Source organism: Gossypium raimondii, chromosome 10, assembly GCF_025698545.1.
Source record: "Gossypium raimondii isolate GPD5lz chromosome 10, ASM2569854v1, whole genome shotgun sequence".
Classification (NCBI taxonomy): domain Eukaryota; kingdom Viridiplantae; phylum Streptophyta; class Magnoliopsida; order Malvales; family Malvaceae; genus Gossypium; species Gossypium raimondii.
This window is the reverse complement of record NC_068574.1, coordinates 15,753,159-15,762,272: the sequence shown is the minus strand read 5'-3', so window position 1 is coordinate 15,762,272 and position 9,114 is coordinate 15,753,159.

Sequence of the window (9,114 nt, the reverse complement as noted above, 5' to 3'; positions counted from 1 at the left end):
TCATCGAAATTTCTAGCTTAAGCTAAGAAAATTGTAAAAGAATGCTCACAAAACATTTGGGTTATTGTTATTCATTAGATATAGGACCCAAAAATCTCAACCACTAAAAACTAAACAAAATAGTTAAAACCGAGAATACCCAGTTGTAAGTTAATCAAAACACAGCTTTCATCATTCCTTCATTAGAAAACTTCACTAAAAGAAGGGAACTCTCCCTTTGCTAAACCCCCATCTCCTATTCGCTTCAAATTAGCTCCCAAATAAGTACAATTTTTCTAAAATTTCGAACTTTTTCAATGTCTCCAACATCTCTCATGTAGATTTGTGTAGGTTGAAAAGAAATGAAACCTAGCTACCTGAGTCAATTTGACCAGGCTTGGCTCAAGCACAAAACTCCATCAAGCTTAACCTTTTAATCTGCTAATTTATTGAGCTTTGATGAAACTCAGCCTAAGCAAATTATTCATAATTCTAACTCAAGGGTTCTTTCTTAATTTTTAGGGAAGTTTTTTTTTTTTAAGATTTCCAAGAGAAGGAAAATTTGTGCATATAAATAAATTTTTTGTCTTTGTGTTTTTGGTTAATCAATTGGATGAATGACGATGTTAGGTGGCTTTTGTTCTTACTATTTTTTGTGTTTTTTAATATGGCCTTTTTTATTCGCAGTATATCAAGTTCTATTCTTTTTAAGATTTTATGCTTAAGAGTGAAAATCTATTAGTTGATACTTGTTTTAGCTTAATGAGCTAAGTATTTTGGTATTTTCTGAATGGCTTGTTTAGTAGCTAGAATATCTTTTTTTTTTTTTAAAAAGAACTACATGTGGTTGAATTTTGTTTTTTGACTACTTAAGTCACTAATGGGAGCAAGGAATAACAATTATAAATCATGATTTGTAGAGTTGGTCGGCACATCAAATGTAGAAGTTGCTAAAAACTAGCCTTACCAATCAACACTGCAATTTGCAACTAGTATTCTCTAGATTCAGCAACAGCAACCAAATAATCCTATTGGACAAGGGACAAGAAGTTAGCTGTAAATTTTTTCATCTAGGTAATTATCCCCTCTATAAATTTATTTTCTTAAATGGAGACATGATTAATTGGTTAGTTTAAGGAATTGTCTTAATATTTGTTTAGTATGTGATGATAGTTGTTTATTGATTGTTTTTAATCCTTCTTTAGATGGTTGCATATGTACGCTAAAAATCATGCATAACCTTTTGAGTTTAGAATTTAGAAAAATGTCATTAGTTTTTAAGGCAATTGTCATTAGATTTAGCTAGACCTTTTACTATTTTCATAATAGAAAATGGGGCATTAATATCAATGTGTTGGGATGTTATGTCATGTAATGATATAATTGGAATCTTCTTCTTTTTTTCAAAGTATAAACTTGTATGATGGTGTTTTGAGAATGTTATGGGATTGGTTGTGACAGTAAGGATATAAGAGTTAATTCCAAATGTAACAATCTAGTTTTCAGTGGAGTCAAAAATTACAATTTCGAAACCTCATTTTCGTAAATCGAGTCTGTAAATATTAAATAGGGATATTTACAGAGTTAGTATATAGATATATTGAAATTTGATTAAGTAATTTAGCCGAAAACGTGGTTAATGAATGCTTAGGGACTAAATTGTAAAATTTAAATCGCTATAAAGTTTTAATTAGGAAAAAGCTTGGGGACTTATATAGAAATTATCCAAGGGACTAAAATTGTTAATAAACCAATTTAAAATGGATGTTAGTGAATGATGATGGTGGATGCCTTTAGTTTAATTAAAGCATGATTAATGTTAGTTAAACATGATTAATTTAACTAATTAAGTTTAATTACAACTAAACCTAGTATATAAGTTAAACCTTAGTGGAGAAAGTCATCATCTTCTTCATTTCATGACCGTCCACCACAGCCAAGAAAAAGAATAAATTTTTAAACCTATTTTGATATTTGGCTAACAATTTCAAGTCTCTAGCCATTTTTTTTTATTTTTATGAAAATTAAATCATTGGAGCTTAATTTAGTTAGCCCATGTATCAATTCGTTAAATTGGTGAAATTTGGTAAGTTACCATTATTGAGAAATTGAAGAATTAGGCTTGAAATTTATAGAAATTGAGCTTAGATTATGAAAATGACTAAATTGTAAAGCTCAATAAGTTTGATTGGTAGCTTTGTTACATTAAGGACCAAATTGAATAAAATGAAAATATGTTATGAAATTATGCTAGGGATAGAATGTATAGGGTCCCTAATAGGTAAATGTGAAATCAAATTTTAATCCGAAGTTTTATATCTAAAGTTATGCTTGTTTCGGGTTTAGGGATTAAATTGAACAAATCATAAAATATACTTAACTTTATGTTTGAATGTAAATTGATGGAAATTGATATTGATTATTTTGTTGTGTTATAGTACGTAGCTAACGTTGGCACTAAGCTGTCGAGAGGGAAATGAAAAGCGAGAGTTGTTGACAAGTGACGCTTGATCTCAGTTTGTACTTTTATGATTCGAGATCATTTCATTTATATACATATACATGTTGATTGCATGATTAGCTATTGAGATAATCTTATATTTTCCTATGAATTGATTCTATTGAATGATATTGAATGTCGAGAATTGGATTAAATTGAATAGAATATAAAATCACAAGAATTAGTTGAAGTATGATATATGGCATATAAAAATGAATGGAAATATGTTATATGATGTAAATACATGTATATTGACAATGAATAGAATTGAGATTATGAGATTGAATGTGATATAATAAATGAATCAGATGATATAATGAGAATGGAACATTGGTACCCTATTAGTTGTTCGGGCTATGCCGGATATAGTTGGCATGCCGTAAGATTGGATTGTGTACGAGTTTATACGCTTATACACTAGGATACACTTCGTGTGTTGGGATGTATTTTGTGTGATAGGATGCACTTCGTGTGCTAAAATGCACTTTGTACGCTAGGATGCACTTCATGTGCCAGTATGCACTATCTGCGTCAGTTTTCCCTACTTCAGTTTATCCGATGATACACTTCAATGCCAATTTGGTGTGTTGGTTAGATGATTTGTGTATCCGTCCGAGTCTGAGTTAGGTTAATAAGGGTTATAAATTGCAAACTTGATAAATGATACAAAAATAAGATCATATAATGCTATGGAATCCATTATGTATATATGTGAATTAAGATAGAGAATACATGTAACCTATTACGCAAATCAAATGAAAACGAGCCCTGGGGACCAAAACGAATGCGAATGAGTCAATAAACTCTAGAAAATGATTTTAATGGTAAGTTAAAAGGTAAATGATATGGATTAGTCATGGGATTTGGATGGCTTAATGTCAATGGCATATATGTATAGATGTTGAATTCATGATTGATAATGAATGCTAAATGACTTAATGATGGAGCTTAGTAAGTGAATTGAATTGATTAAATATGATGCAATGTTGAATGGACTGATTTGTCATTGTTAAAGCATGCTCATATGTGTATAAGATAATGGATTGATTGGCATTATAGAACATGAATTGGTTAGATATTGAGTGTATTTGTATTTTGATATGCTATTAATGTGTATGTTACATTATCTTGAACCATGAAAGTATCATTAAATTTTATCGCTCAATGTATGGTTTATTTATCCCTTACACAACTTTAGGTAATTCTCAAAGCCCCAGAGGTGAAGTCAACATCCAGATCACAACTTTCAACTCAATTAAGTTTGTATAGCTCTTTTCATTTTGTCAACTGGCATGTACCTAAGATTATCTAGTTTCAAGTTGAAAATGGTCAAATTTGAGTATGATGTAGTGAATGAATAAAATTTTTAATGGTTATACATGAAAATAGATTTTATGGTTTGGAAATTGTATATTAAGCATGTTTTATTTATGTTGACTGGTCAATTGGGAGCTTAAGGCCAACCATTGTTGTCATATGTTAGTTTGGAAATGTATGAAAATGGAAGTGTAGTTTATTATCGAAGATGTCGCGACTCCACTCCTTGGATGTCATGTCGCCAATCCTCTTCGTCGTGACATCCTCTGTTTGATGTCGCGATGTTGACTCTGTAATTTTTAAAAAATTTACAATTTGGTCCTCAAGTTGGGAAACTTGCTCACTGTCTTCAAAGCCGTGACACCGAGCCATGGAAGTCGCGACACCCATTTGAAATGTTTTGCAAACTTTACAGTTTAGTCCTTTTTTGACCCGGAATAGTATTGAGCTTTCATAAACTCATATATGACCCGTAAATGAATATATGTCGCATTAAACATGTGTAATTCTCATATCTAAATGTATAAAGATCTAATTTGTGTATAATTTATCGTAGTTGCTCCAACAACAAATGTGGCATCCTATAGCTCGGACCCAACGACCGGGTTGGGTATGGGGTGTTACACTAGATCATCTTAACAAAAATTATATGTAGGGATTCTATTTTGATTTACCTTAAGGTGGGATTCATCTACCTAATATTAAATCATCGGAACAAAAATTATTCTTTAAAATTCATATTTTGTGAAATAACTTATCCGAAGATTATTAAAATATTTTCAAATTAATTTGGTATATATATGCACACACATAAGAAAGCAATATTCATAAAATAGAGTGTCTTTGATAGTACATAAACTAAATATAGAGAATTATTTATACTATATATAAATCTTGATTATGACTCTATTTGTAACCTTTCCTAGATCTTTTAGAGTTAATCTATAGGAACAGGCTAGGTAATTTTGCGAATTTAAGAAGCTAGTAAACCAAATTCCAAAATACATTCGAATTTGGTGTTTAGAATATGAAGTTGTAGTGCCATTGGTAAATAAGGCGCTTCATTAAAAACATCTACAACTATTTTGATTTTAGGGGGGATTCTATTAAAGTTAGGAATCGAACTAGTTGGCTTTACTATTCAATTTATATCATCTTCCTTTTAACTTGAACTTTGACGAAACATGTCAACTTGGATGGAATGGATAACAGATGTTTTGTGTTTCAAATTTTTGTTTCGATGCGTTTCGTTAGTATCATAGACAAGGCTGGAATGTTACTGAATGTTATCTTTGTGCATGTAGCCTTCTATTTATTTTTTAAAGGTAGTTTCTGTTGAATCTGATGCCCTAAGTGTAGTATTTTCGTTAATATACACTTGTATTTTTTTTAACAGATTGGTTAATAAAACAAATTCATTGGTTACATTAATATACTTTGTATAATTGTCTTCACATGGTTTTTGCACGCAAAGTAAAATAGAAGCAAATATTGCTTATCATTTGTCTAAATGATTAACTAATACTAAGCGGTATTACATGGTCAGATCGTAGTACAGAAAGATAACTTGTATTAGTAGACGAACCTAAACATGTCCTTAGTCTAACAAAAAATGAGCAAAATGATTAAAAGACTAATATGTTGTCTGTCAAATCCAATTGGGGAGATGTTTTGTCTTGGGCATCCGAGGGATGACTCCTAAAAGATAGATACATAGATGTGAGTGACTATACTAATTGTACATAAGACAAGACCCAAGGAAAATATATTCTAAATCCATTTATGGATTTATTCACTTGTGGCGTTCATAGTGTGGCATACCTAAATCCTAAGTGGATGGCGGACTATGTATGCATGACTCGTACACTTTGATGTAAGTAAAAGCCTGAGTTCACATAGATAATAAACTGAAAGTTGGTGCATTGGGTGTACAACTTTTATAGTATGTAGCGTCATTCACAACAACGGTATTCATAGCCAAAAACATGGGAAATAATATCCTCTTATTGGCATTACATGGTTGATGAAAAGTAAACGTGGCCATGGGTCATCCATCTTTGTGATGGATGACTTCATCATTATTTGATAGTGATTGACATTTTATGAAAGAAGATGTAATGGTTACCATGAGATAAAATAAGATCATATTGGGAGAATGGATATTATCCCAAAGCGATAAATGATATCCTACATACTTATGGCAATGTCATTGAACGAGCACTGAGTAGTTACTTTCATAATGGTATGTCATTGGGTAGAGCTCAGTCATGATTCTGTAGTGGAATGACTTTGTGACTAAATGAGTTTATAATTAATAGATGAAAAGCCAAATTTTAATTATAAATCATTTGAGCCTCAACTACATAAGTCCAATCGGTCCCTCCGCTAGCAAGTTGAAACTAAAAATGAATTACATGTTTTGAATGTAAATGAATGCGATGAATAGAAAACGAGAAATGGGAAACATTAAGGAATGATTATGGTTTTCTCCGAAATGGAGAAATGGAATCATTTGAAAATGAGTGTAGGTTTTCAAAAATAGAAATGGAAATGGAAATAAAAATGAAAATGAAAATTTGCAATCCTATATAGATTACTTAAAAAATGATCGGAAGAATAAGTTTATGTTTTTGGACTGTTTTGAAGCCCAAAAATGAAAATAAACCATTCGGTCATAGTGAACATGTTGAGTTGTGGAATATTGAACATATTTTCTTGAAATTTTACCACGGGCAAAATCGTTAAAATTTTGTTGGGGATAAAATAGGGGTGAGAAATTGTTTTGTATATAAATGTTAAAGTTTATTTTGGGAAATAAAAAAATTGAATCAGGTTGGATTACATTACAGTGTACTAGGTCAAAAAGGCCTAGAAAGTACTCGTAATTGGACTCGATGTGAGAGAGACCCAAAACTCCTCATGTAACATAAAGGGGGCAGCAACCCTAGTAGGAATACTAAGGTGTACGTCCACCCCTCTCCTGCTCTGAGTAAGAAGTTGTTTTTCTATTTGAAATAAACCACTACAACTCAACAAGGGTTTTACTTTCTCCTTGTATAAATAGATGGCACCGATAGAACTATTTACACAATTTTACAAAAAAATAGAGAGAATTAATTCTCAACTATTAAATATATTTTTCAAAAATAACTATTCTATCGCTTTTTATAAAGGAGATAATTTTATTTTCACCTCAAAAGAAGAGAACTTTTTCTAGTTCTGTGCTTCGATTCAATTGGTTCGAGTCCATACTCGAAGTATTTCATGGTACGAGAATAGCAGAGAAGATCGTTTGGTTGAAATCTAGAAAACATCAAGGATCCGTTTATCGAAAAATATAAGTACGATTTCGGTATGAGGCTTATTGCTATAAATATCACAAATCGGGTCAATTCCATTTTCAAACCAATTTTTTTCTAACAATTGGTATCAGAGCGCTAGGTTGTGTTATGTTTATGGTGTAAACCGAGACCGAATCTCTCTCTTCATCTTGTTTGATTAATATTTGATCAGAGATGGTATTCTTGTAATTATTTGCATATTTAGGGGAATGTATGTGAATGAATGCAATATTATATATATTTGTTTTATAATTATCATCTTTTACAAAAGTTGTGGTTATTAGGAAATAGACCGTGGACTATTATTTCCACATAGGATTATTTTTATTTTTAGAATTCTTGTAAGCCAAAAATGCATATAGGATATAAATATAATTTTTGTGAAAAGGAGTCCATGACGAGGAGAAGATTGAGCGATGATGGTTGAAGACATAGGGAATGCCTTTTAGCAAAAAACTATGTAAATTTTTGGTTTTTCATTTATTTTCTAGAAATATAATCATGGAAACCCTGGTTGACAATTTTATTTTATTACTCATCTCTTTATATATCTATTCAATAATTATATATGATATAATTGTGATATATATGTATGAGATGATCCACAATTGATCTATTAAAGATAAGAAGTGCAGTAATGAGAAAATAAATGCGTTGTATTGTTCCATTCACTTATTTAGGTTATTCGATTATTGTGAGAAATGTGGTAGTAAGAAGGTGCATGTCTAGGATTTAATCTGGTAAGGAAACGTTTGGTTCTTAAGTGGTTAAATACGACTCACCTCCCTTTCCTAGGAGCCTACTTGGTGCACAATTCACATTCACTTCTTCGATTTTTCCCTTAAAAGAAAAACTATGGAGAATCAAATTTGTTTGATTGACTCTTGTGAATAATTGAATGTGAATATTATAAAATAGTCAGAGCATGTCATGCATACATGATATAAGCATGCCATATAGCTTAGGAAAGAATCCCACATGTACTTGTTATTCATATATTGATCATACATGATTGAAAATGAAAATTAAAAACCTTGTATGTTTTTAAAATATTGAATGGAGAAGGTCCCTAAAGAAGACCTACAACCTTCATCAATTGTCTCTTGTGATGACATGAAATGGACCTACCTCAAGGTAGACGTTTTCATGTGGATTTCATAGAGGAGACCTCTTAAAAGTAAGCAAAATTTTCATATGATCATATGATAGTTGGACTGACCCCTATGGTAAGTCTTATCATGCGATACAATATGAAATTTTGTCTTCAAAAAGGACAACTAGTCACAACATGCTACTTGGTCAGATTGTCCCAAGATGACTCATTTGTGTTGCATGATGTGTTAGGTGTTGAGTCGATGGTTATACATTCAAGATCATCTAGTTAAGTAACTTCCCAGGGAGCTATGCTTAAGTTAGAATGATGGTCAAATGTTACACAATTATTAGTATGTGTGAATGCCCAAGGAATTAGGTTAATGTACTAATTGGATTGTAATCAATATTCTTACTAGTTGATAACAAGATGGATTAATTTAATGGGTGTAGGAATTAACGTTGCAACAACTTACAAATATTTTCAAGGTTTAATGTAAGACACATGCATCATCTTAATGCATATCGTAATGTTGCAAAACATTTACAAATATTTGCTTAATACAAAGATATTAATATATGAATGTTTTATTTTCAGTTCAAAAATTGCACCAACTCCTTTATTGAACATACTCACTAAAAATAAACTGAATGGAAACAACTATAAGGAATGGAAAAGGAACCTAAGAATTATCCTAAGTTATGAGAAACTTAAAATAGTTCTTGATACTACTTGCCCTCTGACCACTTAAGTTGAGGCTAGAAAACACTAGGAAGAGTCTGATGAGATAGCTCGTTGCTATATGCTGGCAAGCTAGAAGACATGTTTAGAGGCCAAGCAACCTTGGTTCGACAGTCTGTCATAACTAGCTTCCGATCAAAGAC